Raw genomic sequence first — 8,530 nt, 5'->3', positions numbered from 1 at the left:
TCTAGCAATAATTCGCCTACAGCTTGTTAGTTAATTATGAACACAAAAATAATTATAATAATAAAAATAAAATGATCAAAATAAAAAGATAATAGAGCATCATTTTGCTAAATATAATAGTGCTTTATATGCTTTAAATCCTGCGATATATTTTCATATTCGTTTTTTTTCACTTGCTGCATTCGTTATTTAATGTTTGAATAGTAAAACAAATAACAGCCATCGCTTAATTGGTTTCATTTTACCATCAAAATGTAGTATATTTTATATCATTATCAACTTTTTATATAAAAACGCAGTGTAATTTAAATAATTGTTTAAAAAGAAATAATTTAAGTGCTGTGTTTTTATTAGTGAAAGTGCCCGCTCACCTTTGACAAGGCCTGTCCAAAATTATATTTCTGCCACTATAATGCAAATGCACTATTATTGTTGTCTTATCATTGTTTATTTTTCTGTTATGTTCAGAGATTTTAAATATTATTTATTTCCCCTCCAATTATTTTCAATCATCACGTTACATTTTGGTAATTTTCCCTCCAAATAAAATTTAGCCAGAGCTGCGCAACATATTAAAGGGTGCACATGTACCTATATTTAGCACCCCTATATGATAGAGCGGCATAACAGTGTTTAGTCACATGGTTGCTTTTGCTTTTATGAAAATAATAAATAAATAGTTTCGGCTCTTATTTAACTTTAATTGAACAAAGGGAGCCGTTTACATTGCGTTACCAAGGCAACTACTGATGCGTTTTGTGTAATGTTTTAAAGAGCTTTGTCGCAGCACGACAGTGGAAAATGAAACCGTATCCGTGCTGTCTGGCCCGGTTTGGCACGGAATGGAACAGTTCTGTTTAAAGAACGATTCAGCACGATAGTGGAAAAGCGGCTTTAGTTAACTACGAAACTTAAAATAATTAATCAAATTATTTTGTAACGGATTTGTTGTGTAAATCAAAGATATACAGTAAATATTTCTTAAAGAGTCTAATAATACTGACCTTATTTTTAATTGTATTTTTTTTATTAAAAATGGCTTTTATTCACGAAATAAACAATAAGAAATAGGACTTATTATGACTCCAGAACAATGATTGTTTAGGAAACACTGTAAAAGTCTTCAGAAACATTATTTTAAATGAATGGGAGATCAAAATAAACTGACTTCAACTGTAGGCCTGTGAAAGTTTACCGGTGCAGCAATGTGCCTTGATGTACTTGAATGTTGGAAATGTGTTCTCCTACACAAGTATAACGTTACTTGTCTAAAAAACCAACAAGGAAGATTATTTTGAGTAAGTTATTTAATTATCTTGTTTATGAAGACTGCAGAGTGATGCATGAAAACAAATGACTTTGAATAATGTTTTAAGTATTTTGTGATATTATATGTTAAAATGTGCTCCTAAAAGTACGCGTCCCCTGCTCACCCCCACGGGTTAATAGTAAGCTAATGTAAGTTCATAATGCAAATCTTAAATTCATGCTAACCAACGAATGATCAAAGGAAATGTATTAATGTAATACAATATCAATTGATGTTTACATTAAACTGTAATTATATTGTTCTATTAAAATGATTTTTAAAAATATTTTGTCAAATAAAATATTTTTGTAGAGGTATCCACCATCATTTTGTGGCTACAAAGTATCGGTTCAGGCACCGTTCATTTTAAATGGTATCATTTTAAAAGTATAATTTTAGCACCGGTATCGAAAAAAAACCAAACGATACCCAACCCTACTATTTTAGAGATGCATAAAACATAATTCCTGCTTTCTTAGTTTGTCTAGTGCAGGTCGATCGCTAACCACCAGAGGTCGCTGGTAAACATTCACACTCCTTGAACTACATATCGGCCATGTTATGGACTACAACACCCAGTCAGGCCACACACACAACCGGTTCAAGATCCAGACTGATTAAGCTCTCACAGCTGAAGCCACTCACACAATGATTATTTGGACTATTTAAACCCCTCTTTTCCACACACATGATGCCGAGTCTTGTTAACTGTAATAGTAACACTACAACGCGTTTTCCTTGTCTTGTTTTTCCATGTTTTGACCTTAGCCTAGTTTATCCTTTTGTCCTTGTTTGCCGCCTGCCTTCTGACCTCCTTGCCTGTTATTCGACTACGGTTCTGGACTGTCTCAATATACCTGTTTACACCGGCATTGACCATTGCTTGCCTGACTACGATTAAACCTGCATTTGGATCCTACCTTCTGTTGTCAGTGTCACTCCCCCGATGTTACAGCAGGGGTGTCCAAACTTTTTAAGCCAAGGGCCATATGCAAAAAAAACAAAAAAAAAAAAACGTCCTGGGCCAAATTTTACGTGCATCACACAGACACGCATATATATATATATATATATATATATATATATATATATATATATATATATATATATATATATATATATATATATATGTATGTATGTGTGTATATATATGTGTATGTGTGTGTATATATATATATATATATATATATATATATATATATATATATATATATATATATATATATGTGTGTGTGTGTATATATTTTTTTTCTTATAATATTTATTATATATTATTCAAATTTTACGTGCATCACACAGACACGCATATATATATATATATATATATATATATATATATATATATATATATATATATATATATATATATGTGTATGTGTATGTGTGTGTGTGTGTGTGTGTGTGTGTGTGTGTGTGTGTGTGTGTGTGTAAGCACCCTAAATTACATATTTTTAGAAGATTATTTAGCCTACCTCCAGCGCACATGAGAGGTTTCTCAGTTGATTCGCGGTAAATCCACTTACTCGCGCACTATATAAATATTTCATTAATAACACTGCAAACTTGACTTCGCAGGCCGATCATCTTTAAACGCAAAAGGCATTTATTAAGTGTCCTACCTTGACTGCTGCTGCATAATGGGATGTTTCTCTACACAACTGTAAAAGTGCGCTTTCTAGCAATGTCACAATGAAAGCAAAAAAGGGTTCTGCGTTTTGTCAATTTTAGCTCAATTGTAATAATATTAATAATAATATTAACAAATAAATTAAAATATTATTTATAGTGTAGCCTGCTGTGGGACTGTGCAGTGAACTATTTATTTTTATTAAACATTTTTATTAGGCTACATATTCTAGAAAGACTAATGTGAAAATGACTGGCAGTTGCCTCTCTGCTAAAATTAATTTAACAGCAAATTTCTTCTGCGTTTCTTCCTTTTACAGCTCAAGAGAGTTGTGTTTAAAGAATTAGTTAACCAAAACATGTAATAAATTAAGCTGCTCGTCTCCTGTCACCCACTAGTCCAGTTTTCTCCTGTGTTAGTTGAGTGTGCATCCTCGTGCACGTTTTAAAGGCTGTATATGGGCACACCTGACCTGTCGCGGGGACCAGGGGCCTCATGTACAAAGACTTGCGTGGAAATCATACTAAAACATTGCGTACACACAAAGCTGTAAATGTGCGTACGCAGAAAAAAATTCAAATGTATGAAACACTGCGTACGCCGAATCCAACGCATATTCTCTTTGTACATCTGAAGGAACGTGAAACTGAGCGCAACATGCACGAGCGCAAAACCCCTCCCTGCCTCCTCCCCCTTATGAATATGCTAATGACTCTACTTTGGCAAAACCAAACGAAAACGCAATGGCGAAAGCAAGCAGAGAAACTTTGAACAGAATGTGAATTGGAGGTGCTGCTTTCGGAGGTAGACCGGAGAAAAACGTTTTTATTTGCACGTTTGTCCTCCGGAATTAATAAAAGAAAAAAATAGAGCGGGAGAGTTTAGCTGATGCGGTTAACACAGTTGGGTCTGAACATCGCACTGAGTGGATTACAAAAGAAATAGTGCGATGTAAAACGGTAAAATCTTGAAGTGACTTGAGCGGCGCAGCTCGTAAGACGCATGGCAATATTTTTTGACACGTTCGAGCATGAACTCAGTTCGAATCAAGCGTCTCATGACCCCCCCCATTAATACGTCTGTGCTTCATATTTTGTTTGCACATTTATTGAATGGAAATGTTTCTGATTCATGCATGCAAATTCATCTTCAGAGAGTGTCTTTATAGCAATGTGTGTGCAGTAGATTGCTCCGATTACATTGGGGAAAACGGCGACCGCTGCAAATTGCGCTTTAATGTTTGGCTGGTCAACTGCATGGTACAGAAACCTTATACCGTACGCCAGGCATGAAGTTGACGTGGACCTGCACACATTCCCAAATTCATTTCATGTTTAGTAAATCCAAACGTAAGCGTGAAACCTGCCCCAAGCTCCATGCTACCCTTTAAGCAGCGGTAAGCCTCTTAAATACTTTAAATTAATTGACTTAAAACTGCTTTAATTTATTGTGTAAACTACACTTTGTTCATTTTGTGCTTGTGTTTCTTTGTTTATTGGTCTTAGAGAAAAGCCTGCTGTGAAAAGTGTCACAAACATCCTGAAAAAATAAAACCAAAGTTTCTCAGAGATGATGAGTTTTGTAATATTGTTAAAATTTATTTCTTAAAATAAAAGTATCGAAAAAAGTATCGTTCTGAACCGGCATCGAATTCAGGGTATCAGTATCGAAAATTTTGGAACGATACCCAGCCCTAGTTATTAGTTATTTACTGTTAAGAAATTTGTAGAAAATATCTGCTCTCTGTTAAACAGAAAATGGGGGAAAATAAATAAATAAAAATAATAAAAATAGCTAATAATTCAGGGGGGCTAGTAAATCTAGTAATCTAGGGGGCTAGTAAAAATCTACAGCATTGACATATAGTAGCTGGAAATGTTGATGGAAATGAATATATATTACAATTACTACTACATTTTACTATGGTATTCTTTGTGTGGGGTATCAAGTGGAAATGTTATGTTTGTCCTATGATGAGTTGAACTTAAGACGTATACAAAGTTTGTTGGTGTGTTCGTGTTTATTTATTTATTGTCTGCTTAACATTAAATTTAAAATTATTTATTTGACTGAAACGGATTTTCCCAAGTTTACGAGAAGGGTATTCCTGCACAACTGGAGTGGCTGCACTCTCAGGACCGCATTTTTAGGACCGCATCTTTAGGACCCTAGTTTTTTGTGACAGCGTCACCTGTCGGATTGGATCATGGATGCGCTAATGGACGACACGGATGACAAGGAAAGTGTAAGTACCGATTTTTCTATTAAGTTTTATTTTAAACTGTTAAAATATGTGTTTATTTTGTAATGCTGCTGTTTTATACAGTGAGTTTATGCAGAAATGCCAGATTAGCCTGCATGATTTACCCCACTTTTAAGGGTCTGGGACAAAAATGTTACGTGACGATGTTTTTTCCAGAAGAAGAATAAAATATTATAATAATAATTATGGATAATTTTACACAGCCAGAGTGAGAGCTGTTATAACTGTTAATAATTTTCTAGAGTTCGTTTTCTAGTTTGATTAAATGCTACGACGTTCGTAACTCGTGACCATGGTTTAATGAAACATTGTTGATTTAATGGCTTGTTGACTTAACGGCTAATGTGCTTAGTGACATGTATTAAACTAAGATGGTAAAAGCACGTTTGATGTAAGAGTTTTAGATTTATCTATATTTTACTGAATTCGTGTTATTCGTTGTATTACATTAGCACATTAAAAATTGTGCTGACTGCCTGTTTGCCCCACAATACTGTATGTGTTATTAGGCTGATGTTTTGTCATCGTTTTACAGTGATGAATGAGATTCTGAAAGTTAGGATTATTCTGCAGGTCTTAACCATATAAAGTCTCATATCTTTAATGTATATCAGGTATGTTTTACCTGGCGAATAAGAAGTGATGGCCAATATGATTGGATTGCTTAGGCTCATTGTAGGAGGAAAAGAAAACAAACTACAGGATGATTTTCATTGAGGTTATCTCAAACTGTTGAGTAACACTTTATAACATCTGCATACTATAAATAATTTATTAAGCATTTAATAACTAGTTAATTTATTAATATTTTATTTGTTTAGCATTAACTCTACATTTAATAGACATTGATAAGCAGTTTATAAATACAGTTACAAATGCTAGCTGTGTTCTTGAGTTTATAGCATATCTATGAAGAAGTGCAGCTTATCTGTGGTGTTCATTTTCCAGAGGAATGTCTGGCCAAATAAGTATATAAACTGCATGCTGGGTGCTACTCATTTATGAATCCATGTAAAATGATTTGCTGTTCTGTGGTGGTATTTTAGTTCAAATTTAAATGATTTTTTTTTTCATAGGCCATCGTACATCCTCTGGGTGTCTTGAGGAGCTGGTCTTTGGATAATGCTGAGCAGGTCTTTCTTTCTGGTAAAGATTATCATTACAGGTCAGAATATGGTTAATTTTGGCACAATGCTCAAAGAGCCTTTTTGTTACTGGTATATATGTTAACTCAACAGTGATTGTTCTCTATTGCAGTGAAGTAAAAGAATTTAACAGACAGATTTACTAACAACTGACGAAAGAAGGGAGACCATTCAATAGGTGGGTATTGCTCTTATAAACTTAAAAATATGCAGTTGGGAGTAAAGTTTCCTGTTTGGTTCTCCCAACAGTGCATACGCTTAAGCCAGAAATAAATATATATATATAATATAGCTTACACTGTAAAGCAAATGTTTGTTATTTTACCTCTTATATTAAATATTAATCTGAATTTTATTTCATAACAATTGATTAACCTTTTGAGTTCATATACATTGTTTTACATATTCAAGAATATATATATTCATTCATTTTCTTTTTCGGCTTAGTCCCTTTATTTATCAGGGGTTGCCACAGCAGAAGGAACTGCCAACTTATCCAGCATATGTTTTACACAGCGGATGCCCTTCCAGCTGCAACCCAGTACTGGGAAACACCCATTTACACTCATACACTTGAACATGGGGAGAACATGCAAACTCCACACAGAAATGACCACTGGCCCAGCCGGGGCTTGAACCAGCAACCTTCTTGCTGTGAAGCGACGGTGCTAACCACTGTGCTGCCCTATGTGCTCTATGCGGGTGAGTGGGATTGACAAACCACTTGGAGGGAACACTCTTGCTGTCTTAACCAGACATTTTGTTATAAATAATCATGTGCGTTTCATGTTTATTCATATAACTGCTATTTTATCTCTTAGCACTTCATTTTTGTCTTGATATTTAATATCTCTTGTTTAAATACACTATGAACAGCAGCTGCGCTAATTATTTTCCTTGTTCCCTATTTCCACCTGGGGATATTCATCCAGAGGCCTCTAGAGATCGTAACCTGTGAAGAGATGATGCCACCATAGAGGACTTCTAAATGTATCCATAATCCTGAAACAGACCGTATCATGAGCAGATGCTGTGGTGGTCATGGAGAAGTGGAGAGCATGAGACTGATTAATGAAAGACCCCAGTGACAGATGAGTGCCCACATTGACCCTGTGGTCCAGCCTGAAAACCAGCTGGTGACCTACTCACACCTGCAGCTTCTCTACGATGGACGCCCAGTGTTTGCCTCCAGCGCCTAGACTGCAGCTCTGCATGTGAAGTGTGGCCAGAAGAGAAATGGTTGTTCCCAACTGAGCCTAGTTTCTCTCAAGGTTTATTCCTTCCCTTTCATCAATTGGTAAAGTTTTGTTCCTCCACTGTTGCCATTGGCTTGCTTGGTTTAGGACTTGTGGAACTGTGCATCGATGGATTTGCTTTTTTTTTAGTGTTTGGATTTTCAGCAGTGAATACTAAATCACACTAAACTGAACTGAATTTAATAAATATTAAGCTGCTTTGACACAATCTACATTGTAAAAGTGCTTTAGAAATAAAGATGCAATTAATTAAAATTGAATTGAATATTCAACACGTTTCCATTTTTCTCAGAAAACATATTTATAAAGGTGCTGTTGACTTGAAATTTTCACCAGATGTTGATAACAATTTGTAAAGTAATTAGATTTGTTTTCTATTCATATTTTTTTTTTCTTTGGTTTTCAGGTCAATAGCACCTTTAGAAATATGTTTTCTGAGAATAATGGGAACTTGTTGAATACTTATTTACCCCAGTGTGTATGTGTATATATATATATATATATATATATATATATATATATATATATATATATATATATATATATATATATATATGTATGTGTATGTGTATTTATATGTATGTATATATATATATGTGTGTGTGTGTGTGTGTGTGTGTGTGTGTATATATATATATATATATATATATATATATATATATATATATATATATATATATAAATATATATATATATATATATATATATATATATATATATATATATATATATATATATATACTTGAACTTTCTTCTTCACTCTCATTCACAGGAGCTAAAGTCTACAGCCAGTCTGAATGCAGCAACTGAATAAACAGTGGGGTCAATTTTGTGGTTGAATTGCATTAATAAAAAAAAGTGTGGATATTTATATAAATGTACATTCTTGAATCATTCTTGCGTCTTGTCTCTCTAAAACCTTTACAACCT

The 8,530-nt window shown here is 34.0% G+C and overlaps 1 long non-coding RNA gene across 2 annotated transcripts; it reads left to right on the top strand.

Annotated features, from left to right (window-relative positions):
* The first annotated feature begins 5,137 nt into the window (after positions 1-5,137).
* On the top strand, positions 5,138-8,493 carry LOC101882822 (uncharacterized). Of its 2 annotated transcripts, XR_012400773.1 has the most exons (6): positions 5,138-5,181; positions 6,276-6,364; positions 6,457-6,522; positions 6,792-7,046; positions 7,277-7,641; positions 8,373-8,493. It is a non-coding gene; the product is annotated as an uncharacterized lncRNA (long non-coding RNA). The 2 variants fall into 2 exon arrangements; XR_012400774.1 differs by lacking the exons at positions 7,277-7,641; positions 8,373-8,493 and having other exon boundaries at positions 6,861-7,121.
* Positions 8,494-8,530: the final 37 nt, after the last annotated feature.

Source organism: Danio rerio, chromosome 3 (assembly GCF_049306965.1).
Source record: "Danio rerio strain Tuebingen ecotype United States chromosome 3, GRCz12tu, whole genome shotgun sequence".
Taxonomy (NCBI): Eukaryota; Metazoa; Chordata; class Actinopteri; order Cypriniformes; family Danionidae; genus Danio; species Danio rerio.
This window is presented reverse-complemented; position numbering and strand designations above follow the sequence as displayed.